This window comes from Alligator sinensis, unplaced genomic scaffold (genome assembly GCF_000455745.1).
Source record: "Alligator sinensis unplaced genomic scaffold, ASM45574v1 scaffold649_1, whole genome shotgun sequence".
NCBI classification, from domain to species: Eukaryota; Metazoa; Chordata; order Crocodylia; family Alligatoridae; genus Alligator; species Alligator sinensis.
In genome coordinates, this window is record NW_005842127.1 from 947,218 (window position 1) to 963,343 (window position 16,126).

Here is a 16,126-nt window from a genome sequence, read left to right on the forward strand (position 1 = left end):
CAAACCCTGGGTCCTGGTACTTATAGTTTTGGGAATACTCGAATCTGAAGCTTAGCTTAGGTCCCATACTTAGCTATTAATGGGTATAGAATTATTCAGACTTTCTCTTTTGGATTCAGTGATGTTAGACACAGTTTAAACACTTTTTATTCTTCACTTTAACAAAACAAGAGTTGCCTACCCTGTGTAAAATATGTAAAGTGCTCTAAAAATTCTACTTTGCACATTTTGGAGCACTGTGGAATTACAAGGTCATATCTGCAAAACTGAGCGTGTGAAACCATGTTCAAATATTTGTGAAGGATAGCTTAGGGATGGTTAAAGGCTGCAGATTTAGGATGATTATGGCTACCTAGACAAATAATAGTTTGTGTACTTGATCAAAAGCCCATGGAAACATTGACTTCTATGGGCCTTTAGACTATGTCCAAATGAAAATATATTAAAGACAAGAACACCCAACTACCTGTCTCCAATCTCTCAGGCCTTATCCTCAAGTGGGAACTTACAAACCATATTTCACCAATGAGCCTATCAACTGCACTTCATCAACTTCCTGGCTATAGAAACTCATGGACTCAATATAGACATTGGATTTATGACACACTACAACCAGCTGGACATCTGACTCTCCAGGTACCTCCCCACTTTTATCTGCTACAAACCCCAGCCTGTCCCTCACTCCTTGATGCCTCAATTTCCATTTTTACTGACTGGTTTTCTTGCCTGCATTGCATGCCAGCCTCTGGCTTCTTTACTATTCCTTCCATCTAGGAACAGCACACACAACCCTTCCTCAGCCTGACAAAGGGTTTTTCAACCTGAAAACTGGCACCCCAGGCAGCTAAACTGAGCTCACCTGGAGCCTCACAACTCCACTGCAACCAGCAAGCCTCAGACCTGTCAAAGACGTGACAGATCTGGGCTTTCCCCAGCCAGGACTGTGTGCGTGTGTGTGGTGGCTGGAGGCTATGGTGCCTCCTACCTACCTTTCACCAGGGAGATCCTCAGTCTTGGCATTTCCTGGGATTGCCACACCACTGGCAGTCCCACCAGGCCTCCTGACCCTGGCAGAGTGCAGTTTTAGTGGTCATGCCCAGGACTTGGGGCCTCCTCCTTCCCCATAGCCCCAGCTCATACCTCCAAGTTCATCCTGACATGGGAGCTCACCAAGGACATGTTTTTCCCCTGCTGGCTGGTGATTTAGTGAGTGCCACCTCCACCTCTGAAAGCAGGGCATTAAATGGGCTCTAAAAAATAAAAAAGGAAATAGGTATGGACAGAGTGAGGAGGGTGGCACTCACTCCATCTGCACCTGGAGCTTGGGGAACCCCAGCAGTGGGAGGTTGACCTTGAGAAACCCCAGCTGCTCCACCAAACCAGAATTCAATGAGGTGTGGTGGGGTGTCACAACATCACCAGCAATGCTGAACACCTTCTTGCTTTGAACTCGGGCCAGTGGACAGGACAGGTATTCCTGGGCAACTGTGGCCAGATCCAGCCAAATCTGGCTGTGGCTTGCCCAGTAGGCCAAGGGGTTGCACACCAGTGGCGGCACATCCTTGGCGAGATAGACAGTCACTAAGGTCTGAGCACTACCTGCCTGAAGATGGGGTCTGGTGCCTCTGGACCTCACCATGGAAGCCATGCCCTTGGCCCACATTGGCAGCACCTGTAGTGGAGGAGGAGACTGCCTGGTGGATGGTGTGTGGGGATGGGACAGTGGATCCCCCTCTTCCACATCCCTGTGGTTCTGCCATTCTGCCTCCCCAACTCTTTTCACCAGCACCTCCATCCACTGATCCAGACTTTGGCTACTGCATATGCTCCCCTTCACCCTCAGGTCACAAATGGCCGCCTCATGTGGACCGTACTGGACTGTAAGGGATCAAGCCATTTTCTGATGCCCTCCTTCAACTGCCTCACCAGTGCCTTATGTCTGGTGAAAGTGGCTTGCCCCAGCTAGGAATATTGATCTCCTGAAAGCTCTCCATTTGGTTCTGAAGTTCCCTCACTACAGGGATCACCAAGCTAAGGAGGGCATTGCCAGTGCTGAGGCTCTCAGTGTCCTCGAGGAAGACCTTGAGGACCACCAAGATGTGGGAGATGGTATCGCACTCAGCTCTGTTAAGGGGGCCGCTGATCCGATTCTCTCCAAGCAAGGCCATCTCATGGATAGCCTTCTGTTCTCCATCAGCCTCTTGAGCCTCAGGTATGCAGAGTTCCACCGAGTCTCCACATCCTGCAGGATTTTATGCTGTGGCATGTTCAGCTCTGCCTGTTTGTCCCACAGCATCTTGCCCCACTTGATGCTCCAGTGGAAGTAGCCTGCAACTCTCATTTGGAAATGAGCTTGCTGGTGGTGCTGGCACCATTATCAGCAGCCCTGTTCCCCTCCAAGATGTCCCTGACAATGAGGTGGAACTTTTGTGCCACACAGCAGATGCCAACAAAGTTGGGATCACAGACCACCTTGACCATATTGGCCCTATTGTCGGTGACCATAAACGTGTGGTTGAGCTTGCCCTGCCCAACGAGCCACTCCTGCACCAAGCGGTTCATGGCCCCCATGATCTCTGTTGCTGTGTGGGACTCATGCATCACCTCAGCTTGAAGGAGAGCCCATTGATGGCCTGACTAGTCACACCAGTGCCCTGTGAGGCAGAGGTATGCATGATCTCCACCCCAGCTGCTCCAGATGTCTGAGGTGAAAAGCAAGGCCACCTGCAGACCTGCCTTGCATGCTTCATACAGGGACAGCACTACCGTCATGCTGAAGGTGGTGCATGTGGGCACTTGATATAATAGGGCCATGAGCACCATGAGCTGCCTGAACCCTGGCCACTCAACTAAGGAGAAGGGCTGGCCATCCACAGCAAGCATCTCTCCAATGCTCTGGGTGACCTGACTCACCTTTGCAATGCGCCCCACTTTCTGTCCACCTTTTCCCCACTGTTCCATGGTGGCCTGCCTCTGCTTCAGGGGGTTGGGGGCATTCAAATGAGAGGGGCACTTCTTTCCGGGCACACTCCCATTGGTGCCAGGTTGAGGAGGAGCAAGGGCAAGGGGGTGGTGCCTGCGAAGATGCATCAGCATCCCCGTGGTGCTCACGTGTTTTTTTTCCCTTGCTCCATCTGGTTTTAGCTTGGTAGTGCAGGCAGATAGGATATGTGGGATCATCTGCCAGCTCAAAATGATCCCAGACCACACTACCCCCTCACTTCTGGGATGTGGGTGCATGCGCGGATGCTGCCTTTCCCCTACCTAAGCATGCAGAGGCACAGCAACAGGAGGAGTGGACTCAGCTGAGCCACTTGCATCCACACCCTCTACCTCAACCTCCTCCGAAGTGCCTCCTGGGAAAGGAGACCTGTGCCAAGGGAAACTTGAGGGGTGTGGAGCACAAACTCAAATGATTTCCCTCCTTCCCCAGAATTTCCCTTGCTATGGCACTCAGATCCAGATCCAGCTCCAGCTCTTCCTCTGGCGCTAGCAGGCTCAGCATGAGAAGTGAAAATGGGGGTGGAGGAGACTGCCATGCTGGTTCTGCTGCTTGTTGTCATGGTGGTGGTGGGGCGGGGGTAAGGCTGGTATTCTTGGAGGGGATACAGACTCAGGCACAGGCAGTGGCTCCACTCCCCTCTCTTGGCTGCCTGTAGAACTGGAAGCCTCATGCCTGCTTATTGTAGGAAAGAGGCTGTGTCTCAGCTTGGGGGCAGGGGGCTGGACTTACAGCTCTCCCTCTACCCCCCTCTTCCACCCCTCCCTGAAGGCTTGCCAGCTTTCTTTCCAGTCACTCTTCATGGTGTGTTTCATAGTGTCTTTGCCTTGGTGTGCTGGAAAATCTGTGTGTTCTGTAATGTAATCTGATTTATGTAATATATGTAGATAATTGTATGTGTATGTGTATTTATGCCATGTATGTATGCATTTATGTAATAAATAAAATATATAAATGCATGTAGTATGTGTTTCTGAATAAATTCTGTTATAATATGCAATATATGCTGTGCTGCCCTGCACAGTGAATGGAATGCACTCTGAGAGAAAGCACAGATTTTAAAAGAATCAAAATAGACTCAGAAAAACAAAGAGGATTTCGGGGGAGGAATAAATTGAAAGGAATGAATGAATAGAATAATATAATAAAAGGGTATAGAAAGGAAAAGATATTGATGAATCCCACTTGCTACGAACAGGCTAGCAAGTAGAAAATGATAGCCTTTGTTGTCTGACACTGCTGAGCTGCTGGAAGACACAGATCAATAGCTGACCCCAAGGCAGAAAGCAGCTCAGCTCAAACAATGCTGCTTTTTATGCTGTTTTTCCATCCCTCCCCCAGAGCACTGGGATTGGAAGGGACCTCGAGGAAGGATCAGTCACTGGCCAGCTACACATTCAATATCAGAGCAGTCCTTCCCCCCCTCCCTCTCCTTACTTTATGTTTCCCTGCAAGCAAGCCCAGCTTCAGCTTCAAAACTCAAAACATTTAAGAACTTTCAAAATGTTTCAATTGCCGTCGTTTCATTTCGAGGCTGTTTTGAAGCCTTTCGTTTTGTTTTGATTTCAGTGTTTCAAGCTTGAAATGAGTCAAAACAGCATCAAAACAGCTGGCAAAATTTTGCACAGCCCTAGTGCACAACTCCTAGCACCTGGGTGGTAGGGGGTGCCTGCTGGGGCTAGCAGCATGGCCAGCAGAAGCATAGAGCTCTGGTTGTCACTGGCAGGGGCCAGACTGCAGTAGTGGGGTGCTGGGTGTCACTGGCAGGAACAGGGAAAGGAGCAGCCCTGGTGCAGGGAGGCAGGGTAAGCAAGGAGGGAGCTGCAGTGTGCTGTCCCTGTGCTGGGCACACAGCTCCTGGGCAAGGAAGGAGCTGGCCAGGGATCAGAGGGCAAAAATGTGTTTCCAAGATGGCTGCCACATGCTGCCAGCTCACTCTGGCTTCAACATGGCTGCCAACTAATGGCAGCCATGTGTCTGGAAGCTGGAGCTCCTCCCAGTGGCCACAGGGGCACATAACAGAGCTGAGACAACCTGGAAGTGAAGTTAGTCCCAAGTCCCACTGTTAGGGTGACAATAATTTGGATTTTGGGAAGCATTGGATTTGCTGCTGAATTAAGGCTTTTTTCTGTGTCTCAGAAGAGCTGCTGGTCACAAGGCAGGATGATATATTAAGACTAACCTTGCAAATGCTTAGGTAAGCAGTTTTCTAACAAGGTCATAGTGTTAGAACCCATTGTGTAAGAATAACAAAATGCAGCCCACGAGCTATCATCAGGAGATAAAGCAGAAGCAAGACCTTGGAGCTGAAATGGAGTCAGCAAGAGCCAGAAAGAACCAGTGATTGACCGAGAGTACCCAAGTTCATGGTGTTATGCATGTGCTCTTAGCGGAGAGACTGGTAAATGAAGGAAATACATAAGCAATTCTATGCTAATGAAGTAAATCATAAACTGAGGCAAAGCTTGGGATGGGAGGAGAAATGGGTGGAACCCGAGGAGGATCATAGGTGGAGTGAATGTTAATGAGTATGAACCAAGATGTATAAAATGTGAAAAGAACTAATGTTCAGGGCTGCTCCCCGTGTTCATAGACTGGATGTCTGTGAGGGAGCTCACCTAAAGCTGTCTCCATTCTGAATAAAGCTGTTGCGAGTGATGTCTGCTGGTGTTTGCTCCCTCTTTGCTCTGGCTAATGAATAACAGGATCCATGGGCAATTGGACCGTCATCTCCCTAATCGTTGGGCACTGCATGGAGTTGGAGTCTAACACCCACCACATTTTGACACCTGCTTTCAAAACCTGCTTAATCTACATTCATTTAATGAGCATTACATTTAAGCCCACTTAAATTCATGTGTAGATGTGCCCACAGAATACCCATATATATTACACACATTGCACATACACATTCACACACACATATATACATGCACAATTTTTGCATGCCTAACTCAGAAAATCTTACCAATAAGAGAGTTTAAAAGAGTTTACCAATGGCAGTTTGGTGATTTCAGATATAAAAATAATATGAACTAAAAAAGCTTGTTCTTATTTACTCTAAGAAATTGACTAATTTTGGCATTAAGAGGTAGTTTGGCAAATAAAGTTATGCACTGATGGAAGAATATGTCATAAAGTCATTGATCACCCCAGAGGTTCTGAAGTTCAAAATACAAAAAATCATTTTTCCCCAACAAGCCCTCTGTGGGGATCTGCAGAGAGTAATTTAAAAAGGCAGTAGGGGTGACAGAAATAAGTTAGCCCCCTCCTAAAAAGGAAGTGTTCACCCTCTCCATTCTATCAAGTCATTCTTCATCCTTTTCAGGAAGTGATCAATTCAGTTAATTAAATAGGCTGCAGGGTAGCAAAAAGTTCAGTCTCCTTCACTACTCCTCCTCCTGCTTTAGAAATGCTTTCTCCTGTTCCAAATTTTACATAAATATTCCAAAGAATGAAGACAGAAAGCTAAGGCTTGGTATAGAATGTTAACTGGAACAAACAAAGTGTTTCAAGAGAAAAAAATAAAAGGATGATGTTGTTTTATCATGCTAGGTAATTTTTAAATGGAAAATGGAAAGAAGACAGAGTGAGGAACTCTAGACTTAAAGGGGGAGATAGAAAAGTGATTAATGAAGTTAGGTGAATATGGCACCATGCTACAGACAAGTGACAGCCAGGTCCTCAGTGTTCTTTTGTTTGTTCTACTGGACAAACTTTCCATAATAAAGAAAGGGAGCATCAGGTTTATAGCCACTCTTAATAGCTCACATCATGATAGTGTCTGAACACCTCACTTAATGCATGAGAAAATAGATGCAAGCTAGAGCAGCACTATTACTCCCAGATCAGGAACCAAGACACAGAGACACTAAGTGACTTGCCAGTGGTCATGTAGCAAATCCTTGCGAATGCAGGGTTTTGTACCTCAGTCTCCTGATGTCACCTGCCAGAACTATAACCATGAGACTGTATAATGGGCCTATAAACTCCATAGGGCTAACTCAACATATATAATTTTGCACATTTCAGGCACAAGTAATGCTTTTGTACAATGTGGTGCCACTGCCACACAACCCTTCAGCTTCAAATAAGCTTTCAGCTTCCTGTGTACCCACTAACAGGGACTTATCTCACACCCAAGTGCAATTAATTAATTAGTTGTGCAGTGATCTCCCACTGTGAGACAGGTTGATATTCCACTGGATGAGTCAGAACCTGGGTTGCTCAAACCCTGGCCTGTCCTTGGCTTTCAGAAAAAAGGAGGCCTAAATAAAGAAGGTTTATTGATAAATTGCCTCCTTCTGGGTGAACAATGCTTCTTTTCCTCTGGGTCTAGCTGGTGGCTGCTTAGGTCGAAAAAGAAGGCTTTGACCTTACCTGATGCAAAATTGTGTAAAGGATAGGTAACTGAAGGGGCTAACATCTATGAAGGGGGATACTTATGGGCAGCCAGTCCCATATGACTAAGGCCTCAATCTATCAGTGCCTCAGAATACCCATGTATAAAATGGGAACATAGTTTCCTTTGAACTTCTTTTTGTCAGTCTTGTCAATTCCCAATGTAAATTCTTCAGGGCACTCTCCTGTTTAGTGTGTGTGCAATAGGGCTGTATGAAACAGCACTGTTTTGCTTTGACTTCCATTTTGACATTTCAATGGGACACTGTTTCATTTCAAGTTTCATTTCAAAACCACTGTTCCATTTCATTTTGTCGAAACTGTTTTGCTGTTTCAACGTTTTGCCCTTAGGCTATAATGGGGAAGCACAAAATTGCCTATAACTTTGTCATTTCTTGCCTGATTCAGTTGAAACTTGTAGAGGCAGTAGCACCTTCTGAGGTCATGAAGTCTGCCAAGTTTCAAGGAGATAGGTGGGTGTAGGGGTTTCTAGGAAATTGCACCTCAAAATCTTGAAAGCAAAACTCGTGTCATGTGTGCGTGCTAAGGCACAGTGGGGTGAAAACTGCTGGCATGGTAGCCCCTGCTGAGGCCATGAAGCCTACTAGCTTTCAAGGAGATAGAGGCAGGGATTTCTGGGAAATTGCACCTCAGGCTGCTGACAAGCAAAACTCATCACATGGGTGACACTGTGTGTGTGTGTTAAGGCGCTCTCACTGGTGCTGGGGCCTCTACACTACACAGTAGTGTGCCCCCATGAGGCCTCCTCCTCCCCTATAGCCTCATTTTGGTCCACCACTTCAAATGACAACAGGTAAAATAATAACTTAGTGAGCAGCAGCACAGTAGCACCAGCAGCATCTCAGGCGGCCAAATTGTCATAGAGCTTTTCTTTCCTCTCCTGTAGGAGCTTCTTCTCCAGCAGCTGCCAGAGAACTCTCCCTGCCAGCCCCAGCCCTGGGGCTTAGATGTGCCCAGGGCTCTGCCTCCTTCCAGTCAGGTACTCGGGGTGTTGGTCTAAGGACATGCCACTGGCAGACAAGCCAGTCTTGGGCCAATCTAATCTGGTATCTTTTAGCAGACCAACTGAATAGTTACATAAATATATCTTAGCAAGCTTTCAGGTTGAAAAACCCTTTGTTAGGCTGAGAAAGCACCTGCAGTTGGTGTGTATGTGTGCTGCTTCTGGATGGAAGGAATAGTAAAGAAGCTGGAGACTAGCATGAAATTCAGGAAAGAAAGCCAGTCAGTGAAAATGGAAATGGAGGTGTCAGGGGGTGAGGGACAGGCGGCGGGGGGGAGGGAAGGGGAAAGTAGCAGCACAGGTAAAAGTGGAGAGGTACCTGAGGAGTCAGATGTCCGGCAGGTTGTAGTGTGTCAGAATTCCAATGTCTATATTGAGTCCATGAGTTTCTGTACCTTGGAGGTTGATTAAGTGAAGTTTGTAGGCTCGTCTGTGAAAAGTGGTTTGCAAATTCCCTTTGAGGATCACGCCTGAGAGACTGGAGACAGGTGGTGTTCTATTGTCTTTGAAAGATTTTTGGTACGCACTCATTCTGGTGTGCAGTTGTTGCCTGGTGTCTCCATGTGTTTTCCATCCGGGTACTGCTCCCATCTCCTTGCCATTTGTAGGAAAGAGGTTGTGTCTCAGTTTGCAGGGGGGTGAGGGAAACTTACACCTCTTCCTCTACCCCCTCTCCCATCCCTCCCTGAAGGCTTGCCAGCTGCCTTTCCACTATACTTCATGGTATGTTTCATAGTGTCTTGTTTCTATAAAAATATATAAATGTATCTGTGTTCTTATATAAATTCTATAAGGTATGTAACATGCCACATACTATATATGTATACAAATAGAATATAAATGTATCTCTGTAACAGGGAACCCTAGCCCTGTCACCAGAAGAGAGGTCAGCCCCTTTAAGGCCAGAACTTTCTGGGCACAGAGTGCCAGTAAGGAGGGGGTTAAATGCTGAGCCTGGCCAGCTAGTCAGCTGACTGGAAGGGGCAGGCCAGGACTATAAAATCCCTGGGCAGAGCAGCAGTAGGGGCCAGCAGCCAAAGGGGAAGGAGTGCATCCCAGAGCTCCAGAGAGGTTGGGTGAGTGGTCCAAGGCTGGATGAGGGGAATTACAAAGGACCCTGGAGGGACAGCAGCAACCCCAGAAGGAAGTGCGTAGCTGATGGTGGGGAGCCGAAGCATGAACCCTGTGAAAATGTAAACTGTTCATGCTGCCTTCTTTAATTACATTTTTGGGTGGCAGCTATTGCCCATGGACAGGACTGTTTATATATATATATATATATATTTTATTGAATAACTCCAGTTGTTTGGGTGACACTATCAGGGGAAGGAGGAGGCCTCATTTGGGGGCCCACTACAGAGTGGGGACCCCAGCACCAGTGAGTGCGTGGCTTTGGGGGGGGCTCAGATGCCAGTGCCAGCAAGGGTAATACTTTTGGGGCTCAGACCCCGATGCCAGCAAGGGCACGGCCTTTAGAGATACATAGGTGCCAGTGTGGGCTCAGGATTTTGGGGTGCCCTGACTCCCGTACCAGAAGGCATCATCTTAAAAGGCCAGGGTGGTCTGGTGCACCTGTGGTGCAATTTTATTTATTATTTATTTTTTTGGATGGAGATGATGCGAGTTTGTGGCGATTTCCTGGCTTTGAACCTGTGACCCTCTGGCTGTGGGGGCCGGTGGCCAGGGAGGCTGGGCTGCAGAGTGGAGCAGAAAAGAGTACCATGAGTCCCAAGACACCGAAAAAGACTACAGCCTTAGAGTCAAACCCTGTTTGGTGGGTTTAGACAGGAAGGCCTAGCTAGAGAAAGACCAAAGTCAAGGCCCATGGAGGCAAAAGGCCCCAACATACGAAATACAATAGGCAGTCTCCCGCTTACAAGAACATCAGCATCATAATTTCCATCAAGACATGGCAGGCAAGTAGAGACCGGGACATAAGAACCTTAAAGAAGACTCCAAGGGTGCCCCATGTAAGGCGCGGATTAACAGGGAAGATGGCACTGGGGAGGGTGACCTGTTACATTGGTGCATTGGCCGGGAATTTTCCTACTGTAACATGTACCCTCAGATGATGGCTGGCCCAAATGAAAGAAAGAACCCTTGGGTCCAAGAAGGAGGCAGGAAAGACTGGATAGACCCAAGCCTTGGATTTAGGGGCACATTGGGGGTATTGAATTCACATGTCAAGTGGTCCACAGTCTGCAGAAAGACAACAGGCATTGCTAGAAAAGCTGGTGAGGGACATACCAACAAACCGAGTCCCCCATGAGGGCATTTGTGGGTATGGCGCCAGGGTTTGCCCTGAGCCATGAAAGGAATGGCCCACTGTAATGGTAGATTTGAGGCTCGAGGGACAAAAGATACGGGCAATGTTGGATTCGGGCTCACCATACACAATAGTGTGGAGAGACACCTTACCAAGAAGAGAGAGGGAAGTGGTGGATCAGATAAGCATTCGATGTTGGTACAGGGAGGCTCAAAGACAAGACCGAATGTGGGTTACTTTGCAAGTAGGTGAGAAAATATGCCGCATGCTGGTTGGAGTGGCTGAGCACTTACCCTACCCGATGATGCTGGGATGCGACTGGCTGGAGCTTCTGACAGTCATAGCCCAAGCATACAGTTTGAGAGGGTTGAGGAAAAATTGAGATGCTCCACAATACTACCCTAGTCACACTAGGGGGAAAGTCTCTGAGGAGTCAGAGGCAGAAGAAGACCCCAGCTGGAGACCACTGGGAGCAGGGAAAAGAGGATGCAAGACCGCGAGGTCTCAGGTGGTACCTGAGGATGATCTTATGGCAGAGGCATTTGCTGGTGAGCCTGAACTACCTCTATCAGAGGAAGAAGCAGAACAGGATGTGGATGTGGCACACTTGTGGGAAGATGAACATTTCTGATTGGAACAGAGCTGAGAAAAAGGGGTTTCGGTATGCCTTCCAGGAACACCTAGCCCAGCAGAATGGGGAGGTGCTGCAACCAGAGGTGATGCAGACCACTCCACAATTTGAAGAGAGGAACGATCTGTTATATAGAGTTGAATGTGGAAAACCTGGGAAAGAGGAAGTAGTACAATTGCTGCTACCTTGGTGATACCGAAAGGCCCTACTGAAAGTAGCTCATGAACTCCCTATGGGCAGACATTTGGGGTGAGACAAGACCAAAGCTCACATTAGGGGAAGATTTCTTTGGCCGGGGTTAATACAGGAAGTAGCCAAATACTGAGCATCTTGCCCCATGTGCCAAAAAGTAAACCCTAGTCATCCTCCAAGAGTCTCATTAGCACTACTGTCTTTGGTGGAAGTCCCCTTTGAGCAGATGGCCGTGGATATTGTGGGGCCACTGCCAAGAAGTAGTGCTAGGCACCAATTTATTTTGGTCCTCCTGGACTATGCAACAAGGTATCCGGAGGCCATGCCTATGCGGGCGGTGTCTGCCTCCAAGGTGGCAGAGGAGTTAGTAAAATATTCTCCCAAGTGGGGCTCCCTAAAGAACTGGCGACTGACCAAGGGATGAACTTTACATCTCATGTGTTTGAGGGAGAAACTGATGGGCTAGTGGAGTGTTTTAACAGTACCCTGAAACCAGATGCTGAAGAAGTTTGTGGAAGAGAGCCCCCAGAAGTGGGATCACATGTTGCCGCCCTTGTTGTTTGCGGTAAGAGAGGGACCCCAAGCCTCAACAGGGTTTTCCCCTTTTGAACGGCAACCAAGAGGGATTCTCCTTTTCCAGACGGCAACCAAGGGGAATTCTGGATTTTCATAGTTTCAAAGTTGGTAGGGTTGGAAGGGACCTGAGCAGATCATCAAGTCCGACCCCCTGCCATGGCAGGAAAAAGTACTGGGGTCAAACGACCCCAGCGAGGTGTTCATCTAACCTCCTCTTAAAGACCCCCAGGGTAGGAGCCAGCACCACTTCTCTTGGAAGTTGGTTCCAGATCCTAACTGCCCTGACAGTGAAGTAGCGCCTCCTGATATCTAGCCTGAATCTACCCTCTGCCAGCTTGTGACCGTTATTTCTAGTCACTCCTGGTAGTACTCAGGGGGGGAAAAGGGACTCCCCTAATCCCTGCTGGTCCCCTCTGACTAGTTTGTAACAGGCCATTAGATCCCCCCTCAGCCTTCTCTTGTGGAGGCTGAACAGGTTCAGGTCCCTCAGCCTCTCCTCGTATGGCCTGCACTTCTGCTCCCTGATCATGTGGGTGGCCCTCCTCTGAACCCTCTCAATGCTGTCCACATCTCTCCTGAAGCGTGGTGCCCAGAACTGGACGCAGTACTCCAACTGCGGCCTGACCAGTGCCGCATAGAGGGGGAGGATCACCTCCTTGGACCTGCTTGAGATGCATCTGTGGATGCATGACAAGGTATGGTTGGCCTTCCTGACCACGTCCCCACACTGTTCGCCCATGTTCATTTTGGCATCAATAATGATTCCAAGATCCTTTTCTGCCTCTGCACTGACAAGAAGGCAATTCCCCAGCCTGTAGGTATGCTGCTGGTTCTTCCTCCCCAGGTGCAGTACCTTGCACTTGTCAGTGTTGAAACCCATCCTGTTCTCATCTGCCCACCCCTGTAACCTGTCCAGGTCCAATTGCAGCCTATTCCTCCCTTCTAGCATGCCCACATCCCCCCATATCTTAGTGCCATCAGCAAATTTGAATAGGGTGCTTTTTACCCCCTCGTCCAAGTTGCTGATGAAGATGTTGAATAGCGCAGGTCTGAGGACACAGCCCTGGGGGACCCCACTGCCCACATCCCTCCAGGTGGAAAATGATTTGATCAAGGAAAGCTGGGAAGAACAACAAAAGTAAAGAGCGGAACCTGGTTCAATACATGATCCAACTGAGAGAACGCCTGGAGTCAGCATGGAGGGAAGCTTTAGGAAATTTGAGGGAGGCCCAAGAGTGGCAAGCAACCCATTACAATTGAGGGGCTTGAGAAAGGAGATTTGACTTAGGAGACCATGTACTGGTACTCTCTTGCCAGACCAGGAGAGTAAGTTACTAGCATGATGGCAAGGCCCTTATGAAACAACATGCCAAATAGGGCCTGTAGATTATGAAGTACATCAGCCAGACAAGCAAAAGAAAAAACAGGTATACCACATTAACATGCTGAAGCCATGGCAAGAACAAGAGTGCCTGTACTTGGCCCTCCAACCAGACGAAATGGAACTAGGACCCTCCCTGAGGGAGAAGGAGGGGAGAAGTGAGGTGGAAGTAGCTCCAGGACTCTCTGAAGAGCAGAGGCGACAGGCAATGAAACTAGTGAAGGAATATGGAGACGTGTTCCAGGAGGTCCCCGGGGAGGCTCGAGGCATGATGCATCAAATAAGGACCCCTGCAGGCCCTCCAGGCCAGGTGATCCACGAGAACTGGAGGCAAATCCCACAACAACTTCAAGGACAGATAAAAGAGGAGCTTGAAATGATGTTAGAAAACTGCACAATACAAGAGTCCTGAAGTGACTGGCACAGCCCCATTGTGGCCATGCCAAAGCCAGATGGAAAAATTAGGCTCTGTATTGACTTCCGAAAAGTAAATGCGGTTGCGAAGTTTGATGCCAGCTATATCTCCACGTTGGACCTAACGAAAGGCTACTGGCAGGTCCCCTGAGGACCAAGAAAAGACCGCCTTTGCCACACCATGGGGCCTATTCCATTTCCAATGCATGCCATTTGGATTACACGGGGCTCCTGTGACATTTTAGTGGCTAATGGACAGAATCCTAGGTCTGCATGGGGGTTACGCTGTGGCTTATATAGATGACATTATTGTGTATACCGCAGATTGGTTGGGGCATTTAACAGCACTGCAAGTGGTCCTGCAGGACTTAAGGAAGGCAGGGTTAACCGCCAACCCAAAGAAGTGCACAACTGGAAAGGAGGAAACACGGTACCTTGGTTTCAGGTAGGAAGTGGTAAATTACGACCGCTGTTGGATAAGGTAGAAGCAATAAGGAAGTGTCAAACTCCATGAACAAAGAAACAAGCGAGGGCTTTCTTGGGAATGGCAAATTATTATAGGAAATTCATTTCTCACTTCGCAGATTTAGCAGTGCCCTTGACCGAAATCATCAAGGCGGCAGCTCCAACCAAAGTGAGATGGACACCAGAAGCAGCATTTCAAAAGGTGAGGGATGCACTGTATTCACGGCCACTCCTATATATGCCAGACTGCAATAAACCCTTTATGGTATTGACAGATGCATCATACTGGGCTATTGGTGTGGTGTTGGTCCAAATGGAGGAAGGAGAAGAACACCCAATAGCATAAGATAAGTAGAAAGTTGCACCCACCTGAGCAGAATTATGCGACAATAGAGAGAGAATGTTTGGTGATCAAATGGGCAATAGAAACGCTATGGTATTATTTGCTAGGTCAGAAGTTCACATAAATCATGGACCACGCCCCTCTGCAATGGCTTCAACACTTGAAGACTGATAATGCAAGGCTGATGAGATGGGCTCTGTCTTCAACCATACTGTTTTGTGGTGAAGCATCATCCAGGGACCAAGAATGTAAGTGATGACTTCTTGTCACGACAATATGAAGAGGAAAAGGGTTCAGAGGGGAAGGAAAGACCCTGGACAAAAGAGAAGAGGGGGGGGGCATGTAACAGGGAACGCTAGACCTGTCACCAGAAGAGAGGTCGGCCCCTTTAAGGCCAGAACTTTCTGGGCACAGAGTGCTGGTAAGGAGGGGGTTAAATGCTGAGCCTGGCCAGCTAGTCATCTGACCGGAAGGGGCAGGCCAGGACTATAAAATCTCTGGGCAAGCAAGTAGGGAATCATTCAAATCAATGGTAGTAGTAGCCTTTGTTGTCTAATGCTCCTGAGCTGCTGGAAGATAGCTTACTAACTGTCAAACCCCAAGGCAGAAAGCAGGCCAGCTCAAACAATGCTGCTTTTTTATGCTGTTTTTTCCATCCCTCCCTCAGAGCACTGGAATTGGGAGGAACCTCAGGGAAGGATCACAGTCACTGGCCAGCTACACAGTTAGTCAATATGAGAGCAGTGCTTCCCCACTCTTCTTTCGGTTTCCCTGCAGGTAACCCCAGCTTGAGCTTCAAAGCTCAAAACGTTTTGAAACTTATTGACTGACCTTGTTTTGCTTCAGGGCTGTTTTAAAGCCCTTCATTTCATTTCAATTTCACTGTTTCAAGCTCAAAACAAGTTGAAACAGCATTGAAACGAAATAGCCAGCGAAATTTCTCACAGCCCTAGTGTGCAGCACCTAGCTTTGATTTAGTTGTTGCTTCTAGCTACTACATATAAAACAAATATTGTGTGGCTGTTCATGAGGATCCTGGACAATGGTTCAGACCAGGGGTGGGCAAAATGCGGCCTGGGACTGGATGCGGCCCACCAGGCCATTCTATGCAGCCCATGGGGCCCCTAAAAAATTTAGAAAATGAATATTTATCTACCCTGCTCTACCTGTCATGCAGCCCTCGATGGCTTGCCAAAACTCAGTAAGCGGCCCTCTGCCCAAAATAATTGCCCGCCCCTGGTTCAGATCTTCAGGTCATAGAAGCTGAAGACTCAAGAGGCATTAAAATGGCAGGTGAGATATCCGGTTAAAATGTTATTGTTAATCTATAAGGGACTTTGAAGTTGACAAATGGGTTCACGTCCAATATTTTTTTTCTCTCTGTTTGAAGTTGCTTATCTATAGCCTCCCTGAAGACATACAATTATGTAGT

General features: G+C 47.9%; 1 long non-coding RNA gene across 1 annotated transcript; it reads left to right on the forward strand.

Moving 5' to 3' along the window:
- The first annotated feature begins 9,465 nt into the window (after nucleotides 1-9,465).
- On the forward strand, nucleotides 9,466-14,932 carry LOC102388019. The gene is made up of 3 exons (XR_003094382.1): nucleotides 9,466-9,502; nucleotides 14,471-14,553; nucleotides 14,802-14,932. It is a non-coding gene; the product is annotated as an uncharacterized LOC102388019 (long non-coding RNA).
- The last annotated feature ends 1,194 nt before the right edge of the window (nucleotides 14,933-16,126 follow it).